Below are 20,943 nucleotides of genomic sequence, written 5' to 3' on the forward strand. Positions count from 1 at the left end.
CAATTGTTAAATTTAAATTATCAATGACAAACAGTTTTTTGTGATGGCATTGCGATGTTTACTGTTTGCCCCAGCGGAGCTTTTTCAATGCCGTGACAATTGGCGACTCGCCAAAACTCAAGTTGCATTTTCTAATTAGAAGACTGATGTACGCAATTATGAAACTGGAATTTTTTTGCCTCAATTTAAGTATTGAACAAAAAAGCAGAGAAATAAATATGCCTTAAGGCGTGAAAGATTCTTCTAAGCTGTGAAACTGAATCATTATACATAAGTTTCATGTACCTTGTGTGGTAATTGAATTTGATTTTGAATAATGATTAGGGTTTTTTGCTGTTTGAGTTTCGGTACTATTTTATGAGCGTAGCACGATCCTAATCAGATAGTTCTTTACTAGTATTCGAGCTGGTTCTTGGTCTTCCATTTAGCGTGTTTACACTTGCTGGGTTACATGTATTATAATCGGGTGCAGCACTTTTTCCAGTTCGCTTTTTGTTCTCTGGACCAATCTCCTGTTGTTGTTGTTGTTATTGTTGTTGTAGCCAGGTTTAGCAGTGGTGTAGCCAGGTTTAACTGCTTCCTTTGGTAAAACGCGTCGCCCTGATTGACAACTCCGTGCAGAGGTTTGAACGATTTTCGGCGCATCCTTGTTGATTGGGCGTGGTTCTGCCGCAGAGAGAACTCTCCTCAGGCCTGGCATTGGATTTCCAACGGACCCTTTAAACAACAGGCATGTTTTGAGCGCGTTTCGTTTGAATACACATTCTTTTCGAAATTTGTTCATTATCTCGATTGTACAATTACCAACTCCGGTTTGTATAATTTCCCTTTTTACACACGTGAGGGTTGTGTCATAATACGAATTTTATCCAACGGAATTCGCGGTTACATGTAATTTTTTTTCCCAAGTCAAATTGTCCCAGCCCATCTTGTCCCAGATCTAGGGCGGATCTAGGATTTTCTCGAGGGGGATTTAGATCGACCAAATTGATTTTTTGAGCTCTCCTAACTCAGTATAAAGAAAAAACAGGCCGCATAAGGGGTTAAAAAATTTGCGTTTTTTCGGCGCGCGCTCCCCCTCAAAATTAAATAATGTTGGCGCAAAATTAGTATTTAAAATTAGTAAATAGAAAAGGGACCCCTTGGTTCGGCTGGCGGTCGAATTCTTGGGAAGAGACGTCCCCCCCCCCCCCCCCCTAAATCCGCTGGTGTCCCAGATGATAATTAATTAAAACTTGCCCCAGACTCTTTGATATCCTCGTAGAAAAAAATGTCGATTAATCTGAAATTAGACCATTTTTTTAACAGTTTTTATTTAGACATAATTACTAATTACGCTAGCGAGCAGCTAGTGTTTTAGTACGAATCTTCGTTTTTTTCTAACATAGCCGCAAATGAAAATTTTCAATAAAAGTATTCAATTGTGTGCTTTTTTGCTATAATCTGAAAAATTCATAGAATCTGTTCTCTGCTTTATTTGTGGCTAGTGTTTGTGATGGTTTATGCGAACCTGGCTGAGTGGTTAGTGCGCGAGTTTCGTAATTGCTAGGTCGGAGTAGGCTGTAGGTTCGAATCCGAGACGTCGCCGAATTTTATTAATTAAAGGCTTTTACTTTGTCCTATTGTATTTTTTAGAACTCTGGAGCTCCTTTTTTTCGTCTTCTCGTTAGTGTTCAATCTTTTTTCCGCATATTAAGCAGCATAGTTTATATTTGCTTAAAAATGTGCATTAATTGGTTTGATTGGTCAGAATTTTTTTTCGAAGTAACTACGGCGTAAGTTCTGTTATTTCTGCTAGGTTATTCACACTAACTCAGAGAACGGAGGTGTTTAAGTCTGGTATCATTTTAAAGCACTTTCAGCCGTGATTTGGATTGTTGAAATAAGCTGAAAAAAGTCTGTCGAATTGAAATATTTTTGAGTTATAACGTGATTCTTGTTTATTGCCACTTCTTTAACTTTCTGTTGGCTATGTTTATATTTTTAAATCTGTAGTTGGAATCCACAAGTCGCCAGAAATTTTTTGGTGCTATTATCTGGCATTTTCAGAGATCGCTTTGCTGTTTTTCTGCTTGTTTTTGCGCAGTGTAGCCGCCTCAGATTGAAAAAAGTCAATTAAAATACCACCATATTTTGTCCTAATCATTTTAAAATAAAATGTAGATCAGATTCTATAATTTTGACCAAAAAAGTTGCGTTTTTTTGGTGCGCGCTCTCCCTCACAGTATATATTGGCCAAAGGCGTCCTTAGAGAAATTTTAGGGCCAATCACCCAAAAAGGGATATCTCAAAATAAGGGGTAGTGTCCGCTCTTGTGTTCAGAATAGTCTATTTTTCACCATGCAAACTTTTATCTTATTATGGCTGTTAAAAATTTTCTTCAAACTTTCAAATTCAAATACGGAGGTAATGGAAGAGGGCGTAATACCCAGTCAGTATAATGTAAAAACTTCGAATCTGATACACTGATTCTCTCTTTCAGCTTCAATCAATAACTCATCGCTTTGCTTCTGGGGCTATTCAAAGTTAGGGTTTTCAAAAACAGATAATTTGACAATCTGTCAGAGTGTGTCAAATCATAGCCTTTGATGTGAAACCTATTTTGATAGCCATCACTGTGAGCAACAAATTGACACTGAAATGATGAAAATTTAATTTTCACCTGTGAGCGGTGGGTGTGCTTGTAGTCAAAAGAGGGGATATATTGTTTGATATGACCCTATTAGAGTACACTAATTGTACACAAATGTCTGTTTAATCATAATGGGTTTGGTGTAATCTAAAACTCGTCTTGATGCAAAGGTGTGTCGTAAACTAAATAAGCAGACAGTCATAATTGCAGAAAAGAGCTGAAATTGCTATTTTGTTTGATGGTTACTGGAGAAAAAAGATCGTATGGTGATGATTATTTGCAAGTTGTGGGTTTTAAATTGCCAATATGGATGATTATTGCCTGCCATTTACAAATATTGTTTTAACGATGAAATGATTTTGAGTCAAAATCAAACCAAATGGACTTTGCGCAAATTAAATAGCCCGAAAAAATCTTATTAGATAATGAACACTTCATAAAAAAAACCGATTCAATGCTCGCTTAGCTCTACTTTTATTTGAAAAATTCCACCTCATGAAAATGTTTTTATATCTGCTATTTAATCCGGGTGCCAATTGGCCTTACTCCGACTGCTCTTAAGATAAAGATGACTGATTGAAAGAAATATAGACCTATAACAAACCCCACCATTAATCATAATAGAACCCTTCTTTCCACACAAAGGATGAGAATCCGTTATTTTGGGTTCAGATTGTGTAATAAGTCCATTGATTCATTTGAAACATCATTATTACTTTTGCAGAAATAAATAAAATTAAATTGCGTAGCATGCCATCTAGGGACGTGAAAAGACTGCATTCAGATCCAATTCATTTGTGATGCTGCTTCTTCGGAAATCAAAGTGAACTCCTGGGCCGAAAGAGATCCCGAATCTAACTAAATGGTAAGATTTTTCCTGTATAATATCTAATATTTTCGAAAATCTCGTTTTCACAATTGTTTTTGATACTAGAGGGATTGAGCAAACTTTAAACCAGAGTTTGAAGATGAATACAGAAAGGAGAAAAAACAAAAAGGAGAAAAAATTTTGAAAACGACAAAGCGCGATTGAAGCGTTAAAAAAGGAACAGAAAACACATCGAAAATATGCCAATGGTTCTCGGTAGAAGGTGTGGCCAATTTACCAAAAAGTTTTTGTTTATACTAATTCTTTTTGCTCTACTTTTTGTAGTGCTAGTTTAGTGCTAATTTAAATAATCCGGACAAAATCAATATAACTTGAAACTTAAAATAATTGTGATGAAACTTAAAATAATTGAAACAAAAAGTGATGAAAAAAAACTTCCTTTGAAATGTAGCAGAGTTATTATGGTGCAATTGTTTTTTTTTTGCAAAGTTCAGGCCCAAAACTTTATCTCAAACGAGAATTATTCTTTCCATCCTGAGTCAAGGAAAAATACGCCTAAACTCGTTTCAATTGCTCACCATACTATATCAAACTAAGCCTCTTGAAAAGCCCATTAAGTTTTACGAGGGGTGTAATCTCAATTTCTTAAAAAAAATGTAGGTTCATTTGATAGCCAAAAATGGTTAGTTTCACAATTTAAAATACCATTTTTTTTTAAAAAAACAGTATTGCTCAACTTTTAGAGGTTATATCATTCTTAAACTTCGTTGCGCTCTTCGAAGTCTTACTTTGTTATAGTTTTGGCAGCAATTTAATTGGCAGAGTTTTCGATTGACTAAAAAATTACAGGTCTGTTACAACCTTCAGTTTTACGAAAATACAGCTGTTAAGATTAAGTCGCAGTCAGCAGATTCTGTGAATAAAGACAGTACTAACCTGCTGGGTCTTCCGCCTTTTCAGGCAAAAAACTTTTTTTCTGCAGAAAGCCTGTGCATGTCAATTTCTGGTAACCACAAACTGAAAGAGCTCACGATCCATCTTGCTAAGGACTGCATGAGATTTAAGTTTTAAGTGGTTACGTCTCCGCCTCTCAATCGAAAGGTCGGATGTTCGAGGCCCACCATGTTCCGTGCTCGTTGCTTGAGGGTGAAGCAATATTACCCAGCCCAGAAAAATAACCAAAAAATAAATTGCAAACAGGGGCACAGCAGCGGTTCGCCGTGATGAGCTGTACAGCTCTTGTGTTGGTCCTTTCCCCGTGAATAAATGGTCTTAATCTTAATATCTCCTTTATTAAATATAGAAGTCTACCCACTTTGGTAGCTTCAAAAAACATTTGACGAATCATTTCAAGCCAATCATAAACCTGCATTAGACTGAATTAAGATATACAACACTACATCATGAATGAAAATTACACAATTGTGCAAAGGCGGCATTGGATAACCGGCCATCGGATCAGCAAAAGGCCACCATGACAAAAGTATACGTCAAATTTTTTTTCAAATTTAAAAATTTGGGATCCAGCAGCAGTAAAAAAAAGGAAAAGATACTAAATGGGATTATAAAGGTTAATTATTGTAGAGTACAAAAGCTGCCTATACCTCATCACAATGCAAAAAATTGACACCCCAGACTCGTATAGGTTGAAGTCAGAATAAGGTACACAAAAGCCAGCTTATTTGATTCAATTTACCAGAGCTGGAAGAAGATTACCCAGAATGTCGAAAGCAAAGAGACAATGCGTTTATCGCTGACTAGTAAGTCATGTCCGGTAAACAGAGTTTTTGCTGTTCGTGGTGTAGAAAAAAGGAACAGAATATTAGCAGTTCGTGTAATAAAAAGGAAAACTAACAATGCTGCAAATTGTCAAAAACTAACTGCCTCGGATCAAAACGTCTTTCACACTTCAATGAAAGACTGGGCTTTCAACAATGTTGAATCTTGCACTGAACTTGAATACAGCGTCTTCTTTGCTAGAAGAGTTGACCCAGTTCAGTTCAACGAATTCGAACTGGAAAAAAACAGTGTCTCGAAATCTCAAAAACCAAGGCTGTCCAACTTTGTTCAAAAGTAAAAAAAAAAGTTGCAATCGTTGATACGTTTTTTTTTTCGTATTGTTTTTGGAAAACATTTTGTTGATTTGCTCATGCAGTACAAGTTGAGCCTAGTTTTCAGGGACGTTTAGGCCTATAGTTTAATTTCGCAGAAATATCATCCAAACCTAGGTAAGATGTGCCTGCAAAAATCAACAACTGTTTGACCATTTTGCTAAAATGACAATTATTTGTGTGAAAATACGGGATGACATGACCGTTGGACCTTTGGTTGTTCCAGATGAAATAAAATCAAAATTTGCAACATTTCATCCAATCTTCAAGTAAGTGTACTTGGATAAACTATATCGGAGAGTACAAGAAAAGTTTGCAATCGAGAACTAAATGATCAAAAACTTCACTGAGAAAGTTAAATTGTAGCTTCAAGCTAAAAAATTGATCTGTTTTATCTTATTTCTCAAATTTGTTATCAAACTTGGCTGGCAGTTCACAAAAATTTAACATTTTGAACAAGATGATCCGCGAAATTACATTAACAATTTATTCTAGCCAGTTGCTGATCCTAGAAAACAAGGAGATTAAAACCATCTATCAAGTGTTGTAGCAGAAAAGCAGCAATGAAAATTTTAGACAATTCTTTATGGATATCAGATAATTGATAGATCCAGGCATACAACGGATTAGTTCAATGATGAAAAAACTCACTAAGAATTCAAAGAAATTTTTTTTGAAAAAAATGATTAAGGTCGAGATTGACTTGTACGAGGTTGATATGCTGAAGTCTACAATTCAGCACAATGAACCCATAATTCTTGGAATTTTCATAGTGCAGCATGCAAATTTAAAAAATTTGGTTTGTCACAACTTCGCGGACAATTTCTGTTAAGTAAAAAAATTGAAGTTTTGGAGAAAAACGCGTACTCATTTTATTTAGTTCTTGCTGATGAAAACTAATATGACTGTATACAAGTAGAGAAAAAAGCCATCGGGAAAAACTGAAAGTAAATCTTTGCATAGACTCTTTCAAAGCAGTGCATAAAATTATTCTTCCTCAAACGTGTAGCAACATCCGAAACATGCTTGATAAACGGGAGCCTGGATTTTTTGAAGAGAAAATTATGTCCAGAGATTGCTACTCATGAGCTGACAAAGAAAAAATTTATTGTTTTTACTCAATGAGACAAGTTGAAGATGACTGAAGTCAAACAAAGCCATTGAATGTATGAGAACTGATGCAACATAGGCCTCAATTGTAAGATTTCCGAGCAAGGAAATGAAACTGCTTGAAATGTCATTAATCAATTGACGTAGTTTTTTTTGAGGGGCTTACGTGTGAAAAAAAAACTTAATCACTTAAAAATTCTTGAAATTCAAGCAGCTCTAACCTAGTGTACTGTTTCAAATTCAAAAATTTCTAAATGTAAAAATTTTCAAAGTTCGAAAACTTCTTAAAAATCTATTGTTTTTTGGCTTCTTCATTACTACTGAAAATTTTTGAAGTTTTTTGTTCATTTGGTAAGTGTTTTTAAAAAATATTGAGAAAAAAAATTAAATTGTTTTTTTTTAGATTGGAGCTTATTGCTCATTATTTGCTCGTCGTTCAGGTTTTAAAGCAAGTCAGAGCTATTTTTGTGAGCAAATTTGTGTTTCAAGCAAAAATTTGTTGATTGAGTTACAAAGTTTAAAGGCCTAATAAACAGGGACTGTTCCACCTCTGATAAATTTCTTGTTCAAAACCAGCTTCGAATTGCGTGGGCGGGACGAAATGATTTGTGATAAAAAGTCAAGGCCGGTTCCAATTTTCAAGGTTTCAACTTTATGCGAGAACATATGTAGGGTATTTCATTGCTGCATTATTTCACCGTAAGTAAAAATTGTCACCTTAAATGAAATTTAAAACACAAATTTAGAGCTCCAAAGTTTTCGGGGGACCAAAAGGTAAGTTTTTTTGAAAAATTCTGAAGGGCAAGCTCAATTTCGAAGCTTCAAGTATTATTAAGAAGGGTTATAAATCAAGGCTGCATTTTATCATCATTACCAGAAAAAAAATTGCCTCCGATAGATATCCAATTAAAAAAAACCTAGAGCTCCAAGTTTCGCGAGGGAGGTATACGTAATTTTTTTTGATGAATATCTGAAGGGCGGCCCTAACTTTACAAGCCTGCTTTTTACGAGAAGTTTTGTGTCGCAGCTTATTACTGCATGGTTCATTGTTACCAGTAGGGCCATTTTTCGCAATGACACGGAGAGAGGGATTGTCGATATTATTTGAAGAGCAGTTCGAATTTTCAAAAGTTCACTTATTTTGATAAGTTTTATGGCTAGATTATGACTGCATTATTTCATCGTGGCCAGAAATTATCCAAAGCAATATGCAGAGAAGGAGTGCGCACTCGTTTCAATTTATCATCAGGACTTCTCTGGCTTTTATTTGCAATTGATAGTTCAAATGTGTAGACGACTGTGTTTTTGAATTATTATCTTTTTTTTGCAGATTTATCACTTTTCATACAGCAAGAGCCTTGATGTCTTGATCTTAAACATAAAAATTATTCTTAGCTGTGATGATTATTTGCAAAGTGGTGGGTTTTAAATTGCCAATAAGGATGATTATTGCTTGCCATTTACAAACATTGGTTTAACGAGGAAATGATTGTCAAAATCACACCAAATGGACTTTGCGCAAATTAAATAACCCGAAAAAATCTTATTAGATATTGAACTCTTCATGATAATGTACTTGACTTTGCTTGTGTGTGTGTGTGTGTGGGGGGGGGGGGTGGTCGGGGAATTGACAAGTACGAACAATTTTTCAAATCGAAGTTTCAAGTTTTTGATTTTATTATTTTATAATCAGAAAACTTTTTGGATACTTTAAAGGGCAGTCATAACAATTATTGATTTTTAAGTTCTACTTATTGTTGCTTTCTAATGGATGTCTTTTTCACCAAATGTTAACCAATTTCACTTCTGTGCATTCCTCGTAAGAATCACAAGTCTACTAAATAGACTTTCATGAAGTTCATGCGCATTGCACTTGAAAGTAAGGCTTAGAATTGTGAAATAAAAGATAAATTGCCCATGAACGAAATGAGTTTTTTGTTGTAGTTTTTTTTTTGGTAAAACAAGTGATCTATATCTGGATGTCTTTCATTTTCATTTTAAGTGCAAATCAAGTTCATTCGCAAAAAAGCAGGCAAATTAAGCTCTCCAGTTTTCAAAGTGGCAGCTGTGAAAAAAAGTTCCAAAATTAGTGTTTAATTGTTAGACCTCTGGGCGGATTAAAATTACTTATTGACCCATTTTTATCAGAGGGGGCTACTTTTAATTAAAAGTGTAGACATAAATCATTCTTGAATTTCAAACAGCTTTAACGTAATCTAGTTTTTCGAAATTCGAAAATAAAAAATTTTTTATACATTAATTTTTTTTTATTATTTCCGCAAGACCACTCTGACACTTTTTGAAATTTTTGTTGGCTAGAGTGCTGATTTAAATTAACCGGACAAACGAGCTAAATTTGAAATTTAAGACGCGTTTTTCTCAAATTGGGTTGAGTTTAGGTGAAAACTCATGGAGACAAATTTTGCTTCATATTCTCCAAAAAAAATTGCAAACCATTTTTAAAATATTTTTAAATAAAAAGTTGGCATTTTGTATAGTAAAAACGACCTTTTTTGTCTATCAAACAAAAATAAAGTAACTTATACAATGTTTTGGAGAATATACCCTTGTTAAAGTTTGTTGGGCTACGTAGGAGGCTCACTTTGATTTAATTGTCTGATGGACTGGGTATTTTTAGCGTAGCTTTTGATTAACTAAGAAAAGCCAAATAACCCATTTTTGTGGTAAAATTTTGGGCTAGAATTTCGCAAAACAAATTACACCATATTAATTTTGCCAAAATTATAAGCAAGTTTTGTCTTCATGAGTTTTCACCTAAACTCAACCCAATTTGATAAAAACGCGTTTTAAATTTCAAGTTTAACCCGTTTTGTCCGGTTAATTTAAATCAGCACTGTATTTTTTCAAAATAATTTTTTTTTCAAAAAGATTCAGAACAAATGAAAGATGTTGCTTTTCTTTGTTCGTGATTGCTCATGATTTGCATTTAGTTCAGTTTTGGAAAAAAATCAGAAGCGCTTTTGTAGATTAAGGATCGCTTCAAGAAACTTTTTGATAATCGACTAACAGGTTTTGAAGGCTTTTTGTACCGGACTTATTACGTGTCAGATAGAAATTGCAATTAATCTGCGGTCCAAAATAGCGCGCGGGACGGGAGAAAAGAATTTTTTGATAAGAATCTTGTAATATTGAAAATACTACACAGACAAAAGACCATTGTCTTAATTGTTTATTTAACGACCGAATTCTAAATTGGAGTGTGCCATTTAAATTAAAGCCTCTTTTCACTAAATCAGATATTGACTCATTTACTCTTATTAGGACTATAAAATCTTGTTTTGAAAATCCACTCCTTTTAAAATACTTGTCCAATTTTTTCTCATTTTTTCATGCTCACTATTTTAAAAGGGCGGCGATTATTAACATGTCCCTTTTAACTTTAACTTGAAACAAAATGGATAAAAATTTAGCAGTCTTGCCGGCTGCACTGAAATTCTCCTTGCTTTGATTAAGCAGAGATGCACCTGCAATATGATGCATCAAAGAGAGTAATTTGAATTTTTAATCAGACAAACTGAAGGCTGCGGTTTTTATCAAAAGGGACTAATAAGTTAAAGATATTCGATTTGAAAAAATCAAATAAAAACTAGTTGAAAATTCCCTTATAAGAAAGGGAGAACAAAGGAGCAGGTGAAACTTGAATAATTAAAGATTGAATCAGCCGCCGGTTTATGCTTACGAGCAAAATGACTGGACTGAAATCCTCAGTGTTTCATTTTGCTCAGTAAGCAGCAAGTTAGATCTCTTGAGTCAGACCTTTTCAAAATAAATAATTTTTCTTTTCTGCTTTTACAATAAAAATAAACTAGCCTTTTTTCACAAATAAAAAAGAGAATAAATTATCATTTAAAGTTCGATAAAAATATAAATCGAGATACTCGAGAGACCCACGCCTGAGGAAGTCTGGACTACAAGTACCCAAAGGACTACGGCAAAGACGATACTGACGCCCAAATCAGAAGTGCCGAAGTAGACACAATCAAGGGCGACCCATACATACTAATCAGCCATCGACCTTGCTAAGAAGAAAAAATATTGATGAACAAAATAAGATTAGCTCAACCTCCCCTCATAGGCATATTTCTCCAAGCTGTTCGATTCGTTTATACAATCTAATAACCCAGTGCTTTGTATTTAACCAACTAATTAATTGATACCTTTTATAACTATTGCTTCTACTCTAACTTTTGTCAAGACAACTTGACGATCTAAGGTTAGACTTATAACTTAGGATAAAATTACTAAGCATTCAACCAGCAATGAGCGCTTAGTAAAACTGGTGCGACCGCAGCAGAGAACTACTCCTTAAGAAATTCCTTTTCCAACAAACTCGAAACAGCTTTTAAAATTCAAAAAATATATATTATTATTAGGATCTGTGAGTATTTGTCAGATTAGTTTCCAACCTCAAAAAGCCAGAGACAATGGGTATCTTTCGATAGAAACACAATTTCATTGTCTTCTACTTGACAGATATTGCTTGTAGGGTTCTTGCGATAAGTATCCCCTGCGCTAGCAGTCGCCCACGATATTCCTCCACCTCGAGGCCTATTAAACGGCTTTCTAACTGACATTAGCTGATGAACTTAACTATTATCTATTATTATAATAATATATAAAATTTCTGAAAGAATCGTTCTCTGCCTAAGTCCGCTAGAAAGATTTAACCTTTTTGTCCAGTAACCCAATAATAACATGCCGAAACTTCAGTTTAAAATTATCATTACTAAAATTAACTAAATCCTGTATTCAACCAAAGTGCTCAAAAACTTATTAAATATCTTCATTTATTTTTTCGAGGGGTTTAAGTGGTCATATGTGCGATCTAAGAGTACCCTAAATTGTATGATAAATTGAATTCTTCGTCACATTATCTCAAACCATCCACGCTTGTTGCTATTTATTCTATTCCTTCATCATTTCTCGAGGCTTATCCTCATTTTTTCCTAAACTAATTTTAATTCTATCCACCTCAACATAACTTAAAACCTAAATCATCCATCAGTAAAGCTACCAATTACTGAAACTAAGGAAGAAAATAACTAAAACTACGAAGGAAGGAACGGATTTGGGTGTTTTTTAATAAATCATTAGTTTTTTATGACACAGTTTAAATATACACCTAATAAACAATAAGATTACGCACTAAAACCAATCTGAAACGTTAACCACATAACACCAAACACCAAGTTTTAGTTTAAGCACAAAAATATCAGGTTTCACAACAAAAACTAAGTCTAAAACACTGAAACATCCACTTTTTATTGATAAACTAGGTTTCATATGATAGCCTAAGCACTAAAAAATTGATTTTTACCAGCCCAAAATTTTGGTTTCAGTCTAAGTTTCAGTTATAGGGTCAATTGTTTCAGTTAAAATAAGTATAGTTTTTCGGTCAAAATTTTAAGTTTCTGCAAACGGATTTGTGTAAAACAGCAAAAAATGAACGAGTCAAATCCAAATTTGGATACCATAAGTCAAAAACCTGGTCTTAAATGGTAAGTTATTGTTAGTTTCAGGTTTCAGAACACAAAAGTTGAGTTTTTGGTCTCAAAATTGAGCTCCGAACGCCGAATTTTGATTTTTTAAAGAAAACTAACGGTGTTAAAACCCACCAAACCAATTTTAAAATTTGGTTCCTTAGGCTGAAACGTACGTTTCAGAATTGGGGTTTCGGTTTCAGACCCAAAAATCTTACTTCCTAAGAGAAATTGTTGTGAAATATTGAAAGATAATAGGAATCCTTAATGCACTAACCAATTTTTAAACTCAAAAAATTCTAGAAGGTGTTAGTTTGAGCCCTCAAACTTATAGTTTCAGAAAACTAAAATTGTCGTTTAAGGCTAAAATTTTCATCTTTTTGGCAATTTTATTGCTGGAATAGAATTAAATTAGAGAGACTAACCTAATTTTTCAATCTCAAAACTCTAAAACTAAGTGGTCAAACCATAGTTTCAGTTCTAGAAATCATAGTTTCAGCCCCAAAAACTTAGGTTTCCGCAAACAAATTTTTGATTTTGAAGTTACAAACCTGTTCCAAATTCTAATTTACACTAGACCAGCTATCAAAAACCAACTTTTTATTTTCATGCATCGAGTTTGAGAGAGTTTAAGAGTTTTAGGTTTGAGATTCCAAAAACTAAGTTTAAGATATCAAAAGATTCGGTTTTCTCGAAATTTTTTGCAAGATAAAGCGAAAAACAGATATACTAAAGCTTCTAGAAAAATTTAAGATTAAAAAAAACTCAACTTCAGCTACCATAGTTCGTGCTTCAGATTATCGTTTCAGTCAAAAACTTTTGTAAAAATTTCAACCAAAAAATTAAATTTTGAGCTAATAATAACTCAAAAATGCATATAGTTATATTGTTAACCATACCAAAAGCATCAATAAAACTTCACTTGAAAAAAATTTTAGGTTTCCGTTAAGGTTTCAGCGAATAAAAACTTGAAAAATTTTATTTTTCTTTTTTTCTTATTAATAATCTTTGTTAATTTTCAATAATTCCTAGGAGGTTTTCAATACTCTAAAACATACTAATCAAAGGCTACAACTTAGCTTAAGAAAAATAAAACAAACATCGTAAAAATTAATGTCAACACATTTGAAAATTGACGTCAGTACAATAAATATAAAACTCAAATTAGGAAATAAAGTCTCTAACATCATACGGTATATCACTAACACTGAAAAAGATCATATTAGTATACTAGCAAAACACCCTAACAACGATAAACACGAATTATACGTCTTTTTTCGACGATATATATTCCAGAAATTACCACAATTCAGCAAATAAAAAAACCGAATAATATAATTTATATACCGCAAGAATGACCACAATTCAGCAAATAAAAATACCGAATAAAATAATTTATATACCGCAAGAACAATTTATTGCTTCAATCTTGATTGCTTTTTGATATCATCATATACCCAACCACAAAAATACTTGCATTTTAATCATTTTTTATTAAAAAGACAATTTTTTTCTTCAACAAAAATTAAATGACAACAAGTTCATAAGAAAAATTTAAATATTCCTTATATTGTTGTTTGTGATCACCTAGATAAATATTTATAACTCAAAAATGATGTAGAATGATATGACAAACTTTTATAAAGTAAATACAACAGCATTTAATTTAAAACTAAAATTGAAAAATAAATCCACAAAAATTATTTGGTATATCACCAATATCCAAAAGGATCAAATCACAATTTTGTCCAAACACCCACTCAAAAATATTCACGAACTAACTATTCTCTCCCGCAGCAATAACCCAGAGATAAATTCTATCTTAAAAAAGCTTAAACATCCCCATAGCACTATTGATCTATCTAATAAAAATTTGTTTTCATTGAACCCAGCAAATCTCACAGTAATTTAAATACAATTATTTCAGTCCTTACAATTGATCAGTATGCAACACATCCAAACCCTTTATATATTGTTAACAAGGTATTGAGTGAATTAAACAAAGATGGCAAACGTAGTAGCATACCCAGCTTTAGCTCTCGAAAAGTTTACCGGCTTAGATCCAAATGAAGATGCAAGAGATTTTCTTGATATAGTAGAGAAAAAGATAGCCTTTTCCCTAGGCACTAGACCAGGAGACGCAGGTGACGAACAGGACGCATATGATAACAGACAAAGAGCCTTATTTAGTTCAATATTAAGAGGGCCAGCCGCTCAATGGTATCAGGGATTAGCAGCAAATTTACCTGGGAACGAGATAAGAGATCAATTCATAGATAGATTGACTGATGATAAGGATAAGTATAGGAGACGAATAGAAGCAGAAAACATAGAAAAACAACCTGATGAATTCATTAAAAGCTATTGACATAGATTAGGCACGGCAGTAGACCGTGGATGGCCTAATCCAACTTTTAATGATGATCAAAGAACAGCAAAGAAAATGGAATTCTTTGTACGCGGCTTAAGCCCGCCAGGCTTAAAACAAAAGGCGCATCAATTCCTAATTGAGAACCCACGCGCAATTTGGCAACAATTAAAAGATCATATTGCTACAAAAGACTTAAGTTTTGCAATAAGTAATGAGTTTATCGGAACAGCATCCAGTAGCATAGATAATAATTTGGAAATAGAGGGAATAAAGGATCAACTTAAAGAGTTAACAGGACTAATGAAGGATCATAAAATAAACGCAGCTTATACCCCAAAAGAGCATAAAAACAAACAAAACAACCCAAAGTTTTGCAACTGGTGTTGTAGTTCAAGCCATACGATAAGACATTGCTTTAATTATAATGATCAACAGGAGCAAAATTATGACTCGCTTCAATTAAGAGAGAATTCAAACAGAAGTTACCATAACTATAGTAAGAGTAGGCCAAGAGTAGACAACAAATTCAATGAAATAAATCCCCAACAAGAATTCAGGCATTTGTCAAACTTCATTGAAAGTTCTCAATCGCGTGACAGGTCGAACAGTAAAAAACACTTCAACGAAAACAACGATTATCATTCACCTTACCAGATCCACAACTTTAGTGATGATGACATTCCGGGAGACTATATCGATAAGGAGTGTGAACTTGTTAATTTAAACTAGATCAGTCTCCGTCTGAACCAAAAATACAATTATATATTAACTTATACCAACATCCCGTCGGAGACAAAAATAAAAATAACGGCCTGGAAACCCAATTTCTACTATACACTGGAGCCACATGTTCGCTTATTAATTTTGACAGTTATGAACAATTTTGTAAAATACAGCCTCTACAGCTGATTAATCTAGATCAAACACAGTTGCTGTTAATGATGAAAAACTTTAACTTATAGGTTATACTAATTTTGACTCAACTTTTGGTACAAACACTGATAATCCGGTAAAAATCAAAGCATGGCTTTCAACCGAGAACGGATGCGATCTAAATATATTAGGAATGGATTTCATTTCTCACAACATTAAATCAAAAGATTTTCCAAATTTAAACTTAGAATTTAAAAAAATACCCAGATACAACAGTTCCTATCAGTATTATAAGAAGCAAAAATTATCCATATCTAAGCTTTTATCAAAATGTACTTCTTGATAAAAATATAACTATAGCACCAAAATCATCCCGCGTAATTTCAATTTCTCCAGCAGGCATAGTTTGCAAAGTAGGAACATCGCTTAGAATTGATAAGTCCTTAGAACAAAAAGGCATTAATGCAAAAAGCACTTATTGTAGGAATGAAATTAAGTCAATGCCTATCGTACTAAAAAATTCCAGAGAATCAAAAATAGATATAAACAAAGGTGTAATAGGCCAAAGGTGAAAACATAGAAATAAAATAAACCCATTTCTTCCTGCTTTAAAATATTTATAAATGTGAAGTTTTCATTAACGCTTTTATAATGCTTAAAAATTTGTGAAGTTTACCTAACATTTTGTATACTGAGCACTAAACTTAGTTTAATATTACAAAAAAATAAGATTACGAATATTATCCTACAAAGATTCTACAATGAATAACGGTTCTCTATGACACCCAAAAGGTTATGCCAAAAATCATGAACACCGATTTAATTCTTAACCGAGATCGAAAACAGTCAAGTACGCTAACAATTTTGGACCATAAAGATACAGGGATCGGAACCCAATGGCTCAAACAAAAAAAGTTTTTCGACTTCAACATATTTGCAAAAAAAATTGCAAAAGGCCAGGAGTTTAAAATATCACAGTTTTATGAGTCTATAATAATTTCCTTTTCAGGCGGTTTTATTAGCTGAAAATTCAGTATTACACTTAAGGTAATGTCAAATTACCCTACGTACAATAACGAGAATTATTAGAGTGAAACCTTTGATGAAAGACCTAGCCAATGTAAAATTTTAACAAACTCATTCTGCGAAGGTTATTTGCACCATCGTATTCCTCTTAGGGCCCAAGTAGGGACCGATGACATTTATTATTATCTTTGTAGTTTTCAAGTTACAAAATGCAAACTAGAAGAAATTCATCAAGAAGGGAAATATCACCTCGTTTCTTCTCAACACATTGAATAAAATTTTCATCAATATTCTTTATCATAAAATGGGCGAACAACGTTTTTCGACCGGACCCGCCGCAGATTTATGCCAGCATTTGTTGGTGGCTGTATGCAGCCTTTGAGACTCTTATGATTCGCTCCTCACAATTTGGCCAAAATATCTATTCGGTAGTTCGAAATCCACAACATGCAGGCATTTGAACCCTTAAATAAAACAAATTTCCGAAGCAACACTTTGATAATTGAACGGCATCATTATTATGATTATTTACATAAAATTTTGCATCCCTAAAATCAGATGAACATTTCTTTACTAAAACTGTGAACATGGATTGTTGCAGGGGATAAAACCGAAGAAAAACTAATCCCCTTATCTTTTGAAAATTATACAGTTTGCAATTTGTCTGTTTAATTTTCCTTTTCTTCGATATTTCATTTTAATTTGATTCTAATTCAAATCTTTTCTATTTCTTGTCAAACAATGAAACAAAAATTGCTGGTTATGACAACCAGGTGGACTTACATTTAAGATTAGGGGTTAAATAATGCCCAAATTTCCATTTTTGCTTTAACTACATAAGTTTAATATCTGAGCTTAACTCAGTGTCGGAAAATGCTTTATTCCTGTGGTTAATAAACACCATGATCGTCTTTTTTCGTTTGTATTCCTGTGGTTAATAAACACCATGATCGTCTTTCTTCATTTGTTTTCCGTGGTGGGTTTGTGTGAAACCACAAGATTATATTTTACAGCTTTTATATATAAAATTTTACACTTTTGTAAATGTCCTTCATTATTCAAATTTGATAATAAGCCTTAGTATCCGAAGGTAATTCGGGATTTTGAATATTTACTTATTTTATATTGTTGTTTAGCAAAATGCAATATGACCCAACTTTGAATTGGAACTGCCGAAATGCTGACACAGCACCAGAGAAGTTTAAATGAAAGCTGCCTCTCAGGAAGAAACAACGAAAACCTGTAGCAGTACAATCTTTGTCAATGGACGACGGGTTAAATAAGAACCCTCGGAATTTTCTCAGTTTGACTCAAAGATTGGAACTGCAGAAGTGCAGAGAAGCCAAATTGGATACGGAAAATCTAAAATTTATAACGAGTTTAAAGTACTCAATAAAGCAAAATTATAACAGATGGAAACTGCCATCGTTTATTGAAGTCGTCAACTCAACGACAATGGAAAAGGCGATGATGCCTATCGAGTTCATAACCCAGCAACAAGTGGTTATAAAGAACGAAACCAACTTCTGGAAATTAAAGAAGAGGGAGGAACACGGCTACATCCTCAAGGCAGGAGGCACGCAAGTCACCATCTCGTTTGAGGGAATAACTGCCTTTCCGAACCATGTAAAAAACAAACTGGAAGAACAAGACGACATTCAAGAACTTGCAGACGGAATGTGCAGACTGCGAATCAAGAACAAAATCAAAAAGAAGAAAAACGTGAAGTTGCAACAAAAACTCGAGGCTTCACAGAGGAAGATAGCGATCCTCAGATCATACAACGTGGAGCTAGAAGCCGGAAGGAAGCTCTAGATGAAACCTAACCTATCTTTATAACTTTTTCATTTGATGTTCTTTTTAAATTTTATAACTACAGTATTTAACCATTAAAGTGTTTAAGTTTTCACCATGGTAACTGTAAGAATCGAACAGCTTAATTTTCTTAAAAAAGGGGTGAGTTGTAGTATTGAAAATACTACACAGACAAAAGACCATTGTCTTAATTGTATGTTTAACGACCGAATTCTAAATTGGAGCGTGCCATTTAAATTAAAGCCTCTTTTCACTAAATCAGATATTGACTGATTTACTCTTATTAGGACTATAAAATCTTGTTTTGAAAATCCACTCCTTTGAAAATACTTGTCCAATTTTTCTCATTTTTTCATGCTCACTATTTTAAAAGGGCGGCGATTATTAACATGTCCCTTTTAACTTTAACTTGAAGCAAAATGGATAAATATTTAGCAGTCTTGCCGGCTGCACTGAAATTCTCCTTGCTTTGATTAAGCAGAGATGCATCTGCAATATGATGCATCAGAGAGAGTAATTTGAATTTTTAATCAGACAAACTGAAGGCTGCGGTTTTTATCAAAAGGGACTAATAAGTTAAAGATATTCGATTTGAAAAAATCAAATAAAAACTAGTTGAAAATTCCCTTATAAGAAAGTGAGAACAAAGGAGCAGGTGAAACCTGAATAATTAAAGATTGAATCAGCCGCCGGTTTATGCTTACGAGCAAAATGACTGGCCTGAAATCTTCAGTGTTTCATTTTGCTCAGTAAGCAGCAAATTAGATCTCTTCAGTCAGACCTTTTCAAAATAAATAATTTTTCTTTTCTGCTTTTACAATAAAATTGAACTAGCCTTTTTTCACAAATAAAAAAGAGAATAAATTATCATTTAAAGTTCGATAAAAATATAAATCGGGATACTCGAGAGACCCACACCTGAGGAAGTCTGGACTACAAGTACCCAAAGGACTACGGCAAAGACGATACTGACGCCCAAACCAGAAGTGCCGAAGTGGACACAATCAAGGGCGACCCATACATACTAATCAGCCATCAACCTTAGTAAGAAGATAAAATATTGATGAACAAAATAAGATTAGCTCAACCTCCCCTCATAGGCATATTTCTCTAAGCTGTTCGATTCGTTTATATAATCTAATAACCCAGTGCTTTGTATTTAACCAACTAATTAATTCATACCTTTTATAACTATTGTTTCTACTCTAACTTTTGTCAAGACAACTTGACGATCTAAGGTGAGACTTATAACTTAGGATAAAATTACTAAGCATTCAACCAGCAATGAGCGCTTAGTAAAATCTCATGGCAGTCCTAATTCTCAGTCCTAATTTTCAAGTGTAATGGGGTAATTTATTGCTGCAATAATTCATCATGTCTAGAAAATGTCGCCTAAGATATAAGTCTAATTTGCAAATCTAGAGCTCGAAGTTTTGTGGGGGAGAGAGAGGTACGGGTTTTCGATAAAAGTTTCATGGGCAGTCCTAAATTTCCATGCTTTAATCGCATTCGAGAAGCCTTGTAGGATTGTTTATTGCTGCATTATTTCATCATAACCAGAAAATGTTACTTAAGATTTAAATCTAATTTGCAAATCTAGAGCTTCAAGTTTTGCGAGGAACGGCGAACTAAGGTTTTTGATAAAAATCTGAAGGACAGCCCTAATTTTCAAGGCTCAATTTCAACGAGAAGTCTTGCGAGTTAATTTATTGCTGCATTATGCCATCGTAACCAGAAAATTACCCTTAAGATAGAAATCTAGATGTCCAAATTTTGCGTGGGACGCAGAGGTAAGGATTTTCGATTATACAAGTTTGATAAGGCAGTCCAGACCTAGTTTTACAGGTTTCTTTTTTACGAGACGTTTGTTGAGGTACATTATTCCTGCCAGGTTTCATTGCTATCAGAAAATTCAATTTTTGAGTGGTAGGGAGAGGGAACGATTTTTGATAAACATCTGAAGGGCAGTCGGCTGCAAAGTTTCGAAGATTCACTTCTTACGAGAAATATTGTGGGCTAGGTTATTGCTGCATTATTTCACCATAACCAAAATTTTCACCTAAACCATTACCAGAGAGGGCGTGCGCAGCCACCTTAACTTATCACCATCGGCTTTTCTGGCACTTATTTGTGATTGATTGTTCAAATGTGCAGCCGACTGTTTATGACGTAAAATATATTTTATTGCCCTAAGTAATCAGAGTGCTCCAATTAAGTGCTAACTCATAAAACGTGCAATGCCCATAAGTGAAAATAAGAACTGTAGTTGGGCTAACTTTGAACAAAAATAGATATTAATTAAGATTGCGATCAGAAAATTTGTTGCTACCACTCTGACTAAGGTCTTTGATACCAATCATTATTTTCCCACTGCATATATCGTGTTTTCAGCTTGGCACAATTTCAAATGTTTATAGCTTTAAGTATCAACTGCAAAATTGACGGAAACTTCAAACAACTAGATCATTTTGTTACCTCAACTTGAATGTGTGTTAACTGCGATTAAAGAGCTGGCATATAATTTTCTGAGTGAGAAAATCTATTTGTGATAAGAAAACATTTATTTGATATTGTGATAAAACAAAGGTAGTTTCGAAGAAGTCATAAAAACCAAGTCGAGATTAACTGACACAGACATAAAACATGCCGATTGCCGAGTTTATTGTTCAAAATCG

General features: G+C 33.7%; 1 protein-coding gene across 1 annotated transcript in view; it reads right to left on the minus strand.

Moving 5' to 3' along the window:
* LOC134850117 (mediator of RNA polymerase II transcription subunit 20-like) overlaps positions 1–20,943 on the minus strand; it is a 425,236-nt gene that overhangs the window by 342,798 nt on the left and 61,495 nt on the right. The window lies entirely within an intron of this gene.

The sequence above is a fragment of the Symsagittifera roscoffensis genome, chromosome 1 (genome assembly GCF_963678635.1).
Source record: "Symsagittifera roscoffensis chromosome 1, txSymRosc1.1, whole genome shotgun sequence".
NCBI lineage: Eukaryota > Metazoa > Xenacoelomorpha > Acoela > Convolutidae > Symsagittifera > Symsagittifera roscoffensis.